We start from the raw sequence: 7,398 nt of genomic DNA on the forward strand, positions 1-7,398 counted from the left end.
TGCCCAGGTGCCCACTGGAAAGGAGCTGACTTCTTCGTGGGACCCTTGGTAGGCTAGCCGTGCTCCCTTTTCCAGGGCTTCTGTTACAAAAAGCTCTTTATGTCTTAGGCATATTTACAATGCCTCTCTAACCTACCACCAAACAAAGCACAAACATGGCCATAAACAATCAATCACATCTCAGTTCTTATTAAGACAATAAACCCAGATTTCCATTCTTTAACTCACTGCCCCCGTGTGACCTGTATTTCCCCAGGCCTTTCACAGGCTTTCTTGCTCTCTCTTTCTTCCCTGTTCTAGTGAAATTCAGAAAGCTTTGCCCTGATAAGGAAACCTGTATTCTAGGATTGGTCTGCCATTAATTGGCTGTGTTGCCTTGGGCCAGTCTCTTCTTCCTCTGAGCCTTAATTGCCTCATCTATATCAGAAAGTATGTTAGCCTTTAATGGTCTAACATTCTCTAAAGGTATTTGTGATAATAGGAAGGAACTCTTCTTACACTTGTAGTTTTGGATAGTTCATTCTCACACAAATGCCATGAGAACTCTAACATGATAGGTATTAGTCTCATTTTATTAAGAAAGAGGCTGTGTTTCAGAAGAATGGTCATGTGTCCAACATCACACAGCAGTTCAAGAGCACAGTTTGGCCTTAAACTTACTCAGTCCAATGTCTTACCACCAGACCACACCCCCTTCTTCATCTTCTTTTTTTTTGGATAAACAAGTTTCTTTGTAAATTTAGTCAACATACATAATTGACCTAAAAACTTCAATAGAAGGATAAATTTTAAAACCACTTGGAAGACCATCCCTATAAAAGTGATTTTCCCAGGAATGTAACCAGATGTAACCTAATCCAACACCATCTTAACTGGCAGAGGTTCAGGAGCTTTGTGTTCCTCCTCATACCAAGTTTATAATACAGTTGCCACAAAGAAAGAACTTCCATACTGTTTCCTCTTAGTAGAGGAGAAAAAACTCAACCTGGTTATGAGACCAACCACAACACAATGCAAAGCTGCACTAACTAGTTCAGAATATTAGTTAACAGATGCTGCTGGTGTGAATAACTCGTATTTTATTTTAGAGCTCTTATAAATAAAATCCCCCTGTTAGTGTTTGCATTATCAACTAGAGGGTTAGTTAACATGTTGTAGAATGAGGACTTATGCAAGGTATAAATGTGCATAGCATTTTACTACTATGAAAACAAGTGCAGCCAGAAGAAAACCAACTGGACTCTAAATTACACACACCTTAATGACAAGACTCCCTAACACTTGTGAATGTAAAACATTTAATTTAAAAATGTTGACACTACAGTATATTAAATAGCTATTATAAATGCACACGGTGTATTCTGTAGCTGCCAGGTTTACTTTTTTTTTTTTTTTTTTTAAAGGAAACTGTAAGTTACTCTGTGGTTAAGACTTGTATCTTCACCCTTGAAAAAGTCCACATTCTATCACAGTGATGTACGGTCAGACTTAACAGTCCCAATTGTTAAACACTTGGATCAAGTCATAACCAGTTTTATTGCAAAAGGACCCTGTACACATTTATCAATTCTAGTACCTTAATAGCTATGCAACATGTCACTAACATATAGAAACATGCATCATGAGAAGCAAGAAATATCACCCATCCCTTCTGCATATTAGCAACTTGTCACTTTTGAGCAACAGTGCTCACCTCACTGAGGTCTATGAACAGTCACTTTTCACATTCATCTTGAGTGAAAGATGGAATGACTTAAGTAGAAATGCAACATATTATAAACAATTTCTTACAAAAAAAGTCACAAGTTAAACCAAAGTATTTTACAGAATTTACTACAAAACGCCAAACTGCCTTCACTTAACGTCTCTCTCCCCGTATCTGGCGAGCCAACTGGATGTCATTGGGTATGATGGTGACTCTCCTAGCACCATCGTGGATAGCACAGGTTAGTATCTTCGAACAGACCCACCAGGTAAGCTTTGCTAGCCTCCTGCAGCGCACGGATGGCAGCGCTCTGAAACCTCAGGTCGGTTTTGAAATCCTGCGTGATCTCCCTCACCAACCTCTGGAAAGACAGCTTCCAGATGAGCAGCTCGGTCGACTTCTGGTAACGACGAATCTCTCAAAGCGCCATGGTCCCAGGCCCGTAGCTATGAGGCTTCTTCACCCCACCGGTAGAGGGGGCGCTTTACCTGGCGACTTTTGTGGCCAGCTGTTTGCGAGGGCAGCTTGTTGGCGGGGGGGTCGGGGGGGCTTTCCCATCGGTAGATTTACGAGCAGTCTGCTTGGTTCAGGCCCTTTTCTTTCACCCAGCACTGAAGTTTTAGGCCACTTCTCTGACCACCGCGCCGCTTCCACTGCCCAAGGGAGAGCCGCAGTTGCCAAGCAAAGACACGACGCTACCCCAACGAACTACCAAACCGCTCTGCACTCTTCTTCACCTTCTTTATCAGTTCCTTTCACTCATCTCCTTGTTTTCCGTACTAGCCTCCATGACCACATCACAAAGGAGAATTTTATGCTAAAAAGAATCTCTTGCTGTCCAAGGGACACAATAGTCCTTGGCCTGGCAAAGAGGACTGAGAACAGCCAGAGAGGCATTGAAACGTGTCCAGGAGGGGAGCATGTCCTTCCCATCACCCTACACTGCAAGCCAAAGCCATGGTGGCAGGGCCAGATGAAGGCTTTACAGGTCTAGATGATGAACAGATTGTGATGCACTTGTCCATAAGTAATGCAAAAGAAAAACTATAATAAACCATTGAAGGCCAGGTGAGGTGGCTCACACCTGTAATCCCAGCACTTTGGGAGGCCGAGGTGGGTGGATCACCTGAGGTCAGGAGTTTGAGACCAACCTGACCAACATGGTGAAACCTTGTCTCTACTAAAAATACAAAAATTAGCTGGGCGCGGTGGTGCGTGCCTGTAATCCCAGCTACTTGGGAGGCTGAGGCAGGAGAATCAATTGAACTCAGGAGGCGGAGGTTGCACTCTAGCTTGGGCGATAGAGCGAGACTTGGTCTCAAAAAAAAAAGCCGTTGAAATCAGTATGAGGAAGTTTATTAATATTGTGATCACCCTCATGATGACTAGTTTAAAATGTTTTTAAATACCAAATAGGAAAGTATTCTCATTTGGGGGGCTAGTTTTTTGTGCACTTGCTTTGAGGGTGACTATCTACACATCTGTAACACATGGTGGATATGAGTGCCTGATCCGCTTGGGCTCACTGCTGCTTGGGCTCACTTACCTTGGGCCATCTGTCTGTTATGGCCCCTGGGAGCCCTGTCAGTACCCCTCGAGCATTGGATTCCACAGGGATCACTCCCAGGCTCAGCCCAAGCCTCCAGCCCAGACTGTTGGCCTGATGCAAGGGTTTAGGGCAGGACAAATAATTGAGGCTCCTTTTCTATTCTGTCTTTATGGCTCTTACTCTTCCTTTTTCTCTGCCTATCTCTGACTCTGTAAACTTTTTCCTACCTCTCTTATTTTTTCTTGTCCACTGCATTCCTTTCTATTGCTGAGTCTTTCTCCTTCTTTGCCCCAGTCTCTTGGACTCTCTCCTTTTGTCTTATCCTTTCTGTCGCTCTGTCTCTTGTCTTTTCTTCTTTCTCTTCCCCATACTCCAGTCTCTCCTTTTGTTTTTTGACGTCTATGGGTGTATTTCTCAGTCTCAACCTCTCCCTGTCTTTGTCTGTCTCATTTTCTTTCCCATCCCAGAATCCACAGGGACCTGTAGAGAGGATAAGCTGTTATATTCAGAACTCTCTCTCCAGAGGAGATAGAAATGGTGACTTAGGGCTAAATTTGAACTTTTCAGGCTTGGGTGGGGGCATTCCAGCAGACAGTTAAGGAAAAGGAGGGAAAGCTAGTTTATTCAGTCAGGAGACGGAGCCTGGGGTGGGAACTTGGCAAAGACTGTGAGTTCCAATGCTGTCTCAGCCCTACACTCTCTGACTGAGGCTTTGAGGCTATTTTTGGAAGCTTTCAAAATATCCCAGAAGGCTACCCACTCCATTCAGTTGGGGATGCCAGAGGATTCATTGAAGATAGCATAGCTGAAGCCTGTCCTGTATTCTTCCTCAGCTTCCACCAGCTACTGACAAAACAACAGTAACGCTGCCCCCAGATAGGAACATCATGAAAGAGAGGAGAGTAGTGGCAGCAGATGAGGAGCCATCCAGAGAGTGGGAAGGGATGAATAACACGTGCCTCAATTCCCAAGACCCTGAAGTATCTAAACTAGAAGGGATCCTAGAGATCAGCTACTATTGCCCCTTCAATATTTACGTGTGAAGACCAGATAGGGCACTATTAATATCTGTGAAGAGGGAAGGGAGAGCCAAGCGCAATGGCTAACACCTGTAATCCCAGCACTTTGCGGGACCAAGGTGGGCAGATCACCTGAGGTCGGGAGTTTGTCACCAGACTGACCAACATGGAAAAACCCCATCTCTACTAAAAATACAAAATTAGCTGGGCATGGTGGCGCATGCTTGTAATCCCAGCTACTCGGGAGGCTGAGGCAGGAGAATTGCTTAAACCCTGGAGGCAGAGGTTGAGGTGAGCTGAGATCGTGCCATTGCACTCCATCCTGGGCAACAAGAGCGAAATTCTGTCTCAAAAAAAAAAAAAGAGAGAGAGAAATATCTTAAATCCATTTCTTTCATCTCCACCCTAGTTTACTCTCTCTGGCATGATTGTGGCAACAGCTTGGTTTCTCAGCCTCTGGTCTCTCCCAGGGCAATCTATCTTCTATACTGGCCAGAGAGACTTATCATATTTTCAGGTGGGGTGCGGGGGAGAGGCAGCCCTGACTGTGTCACTTCTACTTCAAGTCTTCGCTAGTTCCCCACTACCTACTGGATAAAACCCAAAACCCCTTGCCTGAAACATAAGCCTGTTTGTGATTTAGCCCCAACTCACCCTTTCAAACTCCTTTCTTAACTTGCTGTGTTTCCCTTTAGAACTTTTCAAACTCTCTACCATTCTCACAAACTGACATTCTTTCCCCCTTTGTCTCTTTCTCTCTCACATACAGGTAGAAATTCAAACAGCATAGAAAAATGAAAAGTAGACTGGGCGCGATGGCTCACACTTGTAATCCCAGCACTTTGGGAGGCTGAGGTGGTTGATCGCCTGGGGTCAGGAGTTCTAGACCAGCCAGGGCAACATAGTGAAACTTCGTCTCTCTAAAAACACAAAAAATTAGCCGGGCATGGTGGCACATGCCTGTAATCCCAGCTACTCAGGAGGCTGAGGCAGGAGAATTGCTTGAACCAAAGAGGCGGAGGTTGTAGTGAGCCGAGATCGCACCATTGCACCCCAGCCTGGGCAATAAAAGCGAAACTCCATCTCAAAAAAAAAAAAAAGAGAGAAAGAAAAGAAAAGTAAAACTCTTTAAGCTTTCCACACCCTAATTCTATTCAAAGATAGACCTTCCCACCTCTCTGATTGAATTCCCTACTATTCTCTGTCCCCAACCCCCAACCCACAGTGATCCAGTCATAAAGAGCGTCCTTGCTATTCCTAGAACATATGAGCTTAACCTTAGGCCTTTGTCCTTGTTAACTTCTCTGTCTAGAATTCTCTTTTACCAGATATCTTGCTTCTCCCCTCAGTTCCTTCATGTCTCTATTTATTTATTTTTATTTTTTAAATAGAGACAGGGTCTCACTACATTACCCAGGCTGGTCTTAGACTCCTGGGCTCAAGTAATCCTCCCACCGTGGCCTCCTAAAGAGGCCTATGCCTCTGTTGACTTATTACCTTTCAGTAAGACATTCGCTGATCTCCCTTGTCAACATTTGCAACACCCCCACGCCTTCTTCCCTGCTTTATTATTTAGCACTGATTACTATCTAACATACTATACATTAGACTGATGTACTTGTTTATTGCCTATTTTCCCCCAGTAGAATGTAAGTTCCATGATGGTACTGAGTTTTCAACATGGTTATCTCCCAAGTACATGATAGAGTACCTGCTAGATCATAGGTGTTCAATAAAAATACTCATTGAACAAAATTCAACAGGTGATAACCATAAATTATGTTACATATTTCAGATTGCTTCTAGATTATATTCTAATCAACTGATTTGTTTGCTCTTTCTTTGGTAGAACAGTATTTTGTACTTGATGTATGCTGTCTTACTTCTGGCTTCTGTACCTGTTAGTCCCTCTGCCTAGCATGAGTTTCCCTCTCCTTGATCTATTTGAACTCCTGCTTACTCTTTTTTTTTTTTGAGACAGAGTTTTGCTCTTGTTGCCCAGGCTGTAGTGCAGTGGCGTGATTTCAGCTCACCACAACCTCTGCCTCCCGGGTTCAAGAGATTCTCCTGCCTCAGCCTCCTGAGTAGCTGTGATTACAGGCATGTGCCACCTCGCCCGGCTAATTTTATATTTTTAGTAGAGACGGGGTTTCTCCATGGTGGTCAGGCTGGTCTCGAACTCCCAACCTCAGGTGATCCGCCAGCGTTGGTCTCCCAAAGTGCTAGGATTACAAGCGTGAGCCACCATGCCTGGCCTCCTGCTCACTCTATAAGACTTTGCTTAAGCTCCAACTTTTTGTGATCCCTTTCCACTCTCCCATAGCATTTCTATTTTCTGCCGTGGTATTTATCACTCTGTGCCTTGATAGTCTATCTATACATCTGCTTCCCCTACTAAACTGTAAGTACCTTGAAGAACCAGGAATTATTGATGGTGACATCTGCAGTGTCTAGCATAGTACTTGGCATTTAGTAGGAGCAGCCGTAATCAGATATACCTTTTTTTTTTTGAGACAGAGTCACCCAGAGTGGAATGCAGTGGCACGATCTCAGCTCACTGCAACCTCCAACTCCTGGATTCAAGTGATCCTCCCACCTCAGTCTTCCAAGTAACTGGGATTATAAGCATGTGCCCATGCCAGGCTTACTTTTTGTAGTTTTAGAAGAGACAGTGTTTCACCAAATTGGCCAGGTTGCTCTCAAACTCCTGATCTCAAGTGACCCACCCACCTCAGCCTCCCAAAGTGCTGAGATTACAGGTGTGAGCCAGCACATCCGCCCAGAAAGAACTGGATTTGAATCCAGCTCTGTCATTTTCTAGCATGATCTTCAGCAAGTTACTTCACCTCCTATGTCTCAGTTACATGCCCCGTAATACAGGCCTCATGATACTTACTGCAAGATGTTATGGTAAAAATTCAATTAAATAACTCTGTATGCTAGAACAAATTTGTGGAACTTTAGTTATCTCACTTGCTCCTCTTGAGGGAAATAGGGCAAGTATTATAAGGTTCATTTTTCAGAAGAATCAATAGAGATCCAGAAAAGTGGAAGTTCATTTTCTTTTTCTTTTTTGAGGTGGACTTTCACTCTTGTTGCCCAGGCTGGAGTGCAATGGCATGATC

The sequence above is a fragment of the Aotus nancymaae genome, unplaced genomic scaffold, assembly GCF_030222135.1.
Source record: "Aotus nancymaae isolate 86718 unplaced genomic scaffold, 86718_ANA_hifiasm-v0.15.2.pri h1tg000073l, whole genome shotgun sequence".
Taxonomy (NCBI): domain Eukaryota; kingdom Metazoa; phylum Chordata; class Mammalia; order Primates; family Aotidae; genus Aotus; species Aotus nancymaae.